Here is a 2,358-nt window from a genome sequence, read left to right as displayed (position 1 = left end):
ACTGTGGTTAGTGTAGAGTGGGGGTCTCCAACTTTTGGTGGCAAGGGACCAATTTGGTAACCCAAGAAACCTTTAAAGGGAAACTACAACTAATCCAGAATGTGTGTCAGGGACTGGCTAGATGAGGAGGAGTGATGGAAACTGCTCCCATTAGATGAGATCAGGGCAATGAAAGCGCCGTTTTTCAAAGTCTCGGCATTGCTGCTTTTTAAAATTGTTGTTCTGGCTGGCTCTCCCTTGCTTGACACACTTAAAAAAAAAGTTGAAAAAGAATTTACTGCAAAGGTTTGACCGAGTTTTGTTTAAAGTAAAAGGTTCCCACACTGCAAAGAGTTTGAGAACCACTGCCATTGAACCTCTAGTGGATTGAAAGTAGGAGTCCCAGAATTACAATGGTTCCACTTCTACCTATGGGGCTGGTTCCAGAAAGAAGTGGTGTGGGAGTGTGGAGGGAGTCCGCTTGGCTTCATGGCGGATGGTTCTGCCTCACATGCTTTTTAATATTTCTATGAAACCACTGAGAGAGGTACTCATGGAATTTGGGGTGAGGTGTCACCAGCATGCGGACATCATCCATTTCTCCCTATCATCTCAACCAGGTGAAGCTGGGCAGGCACTCGACCAATGTCTGCAGACAGTCATGAGCTGGATGACAGCCCAAAAAATTAAGCGGAACCCCTGCATAGTAGGTGCTATGAACTGGTGAAAGTTTGGATGGGAAAGAAATTGCATGAGAAGGCCCTGCTCTTGGTGAGTCTGGGGAGGAGATTGGGCAAAGTGGGGAACCCAGAGAAGGTATTTCTGGTAGGCTTTGCTGAAGCAAATTGTCCCCACCAAAGCAGCTGCCCAAGGATGCTGGGTGCTGCTGCTGACCCTTCATATGAGAGACAATAATTAACTTCCATTTTCTTTCTCATTGTTCCACTTTTTGACTTCTGTTTCAATATATTTTCTAAGCCAGTAAAGAAAGAAAGAAAGAAATCTAATATACTGAGGCTCCAAGAAGTGTGTACAGAGAATACAATGCTCTACAATGCCATGGGGGGAAATATATTTTGAAACACCCCCGGTTCCCAAACAAAATCTAATTTTTCACTTTTAATTTTCAGAATAGCAGTACTGAGCCATCTAAACAGTGCAATAAATATACTGTCTTAGGCAAGCGATGTTTAAAAGTACATTTCTACAATCCTGCTCACCTTCCTGTTCTGTTTGCAGTTTCTGCCACGTCACTTTAATCATGCTTCATCATTACAGTTCTTCTTGATGGGGCAGTTTAATTAAACTTCCTTTCCTCTCTGAATCTAGGAATATACAGCAACAACTGTTTGTTTTTAAACACCTTCCCAAACTTGATTTTGGGAGCATCTTTTCATTAAACAGCTTCTACTATATCATTATCAGTACCACGGGGAGCTGTGGCATGAGCTAACCCACTCTGGGTTATAAATAAATGTCCTCTACAGTCTATGGGTGAACTTCATACACAGAAGTAATAGGCAATATATCTTGGCTATTAAGCCTTCTGCACATATTGACATTTAACTATTGTGGTTTCATCAAGTTGTGTAAATACTTTAGAAAACCACTGATAGTCACTGTCATTTGTAAGGCGAGGGGAACACAGCAGCCATTAGATTAAATTTCTTGAGTGTCCATAAACCATAAATGGTGTCTGAGGCAAAGGATGGCACATGCACAACATCAATATCATAATCTCATGCTATAAGCCTACAGTATGTTTAGCCTCCTTTCTTCTGGCAGGAGTCTTGTGCCTTTAAACCAGCAGAGGGGGATCTCTGGTCCACAAACCTAACTAGGCCCAGTAGGGATCCTAATTTGGCCATTGTGCCATTTCCCCCATTCCATGCCCACCTGCCCCACGCTTGACAACATTATGTGATATCAGGTGTGGACATGTGTCTGCAAAGGAACAACCAGAAGTTCAAGCACACTCTTGGCAAGCAGGGCACCAATGAGCACCATGCTCATTGGCCACGCTAGGGAGTTTAACATCACAAACATCTTAGTGCAACCAATGGGGCTTAAAGCAGTGACCAGCTCATTGGCTTTAAGTGGGCCCAGCATTGCACCTAAGTGATTTTGAGTATGTGGTAGATGCTATCCATTTTTAGTGTAAGGATACGTACGTATGAATTATCAAATGATTGTCGTTGGTCACTACATAAACAGGAGAAAATAGCCGTTCATCACAGCTGATCAGATCCAAGTATAAGTCCGTGGTATTAACATATGCTATGTATAGAGGTCCTGCATATGAATTATTATTATTAATCTAATATAGTGTTCACCTAGAGAAAGGTGCAGTGTTCCTTAGATAAGCAGCATCTGAGGGCT

The 2,358-nt window shown here is 42.5% G+C and overlaps 1 long non-coding RNA gene across 1 annotated transcript; it reads right to left on the bottom strand.

Moving 5' to 3' along the window:
- Window positions 1-647: 647 nt before the first annotated feature.
- Window positions 648-2,358, bottom strand: LOC117054405. The gene is made up of 3 exons (XR_004427488.1): window positions 2,313-2,358; window positions 1,200-1,298; window positions 648-952 (listed from the first exon to the last, which is right to left on the bottom strand). It is a non-coding gene; the product is annotated as an uncharacterized LOC117054405 (long non-coding RNA).

The sequence above is a fragment of the Lacerta agilis genome, chromosome 10 (genome assembly GCF_009819535.1).
Source record: "Lacerta agilis isolate rLacAgi1 chromosome 10, rLacAgi1.pri, whole genome shotgun sequence".
NCBI classification, from domain to species: Eukaryota; Metazoa; Chordata; class Lepidosauria; order Squamata; family Lacertidae; genus Lacerta; species Lacerta agilis.
The sequence above is the reverse complement of the archived record's forward strand: the minus strand, read 5'-3'. Positions and strand labels throughout refer to the sequence as shown.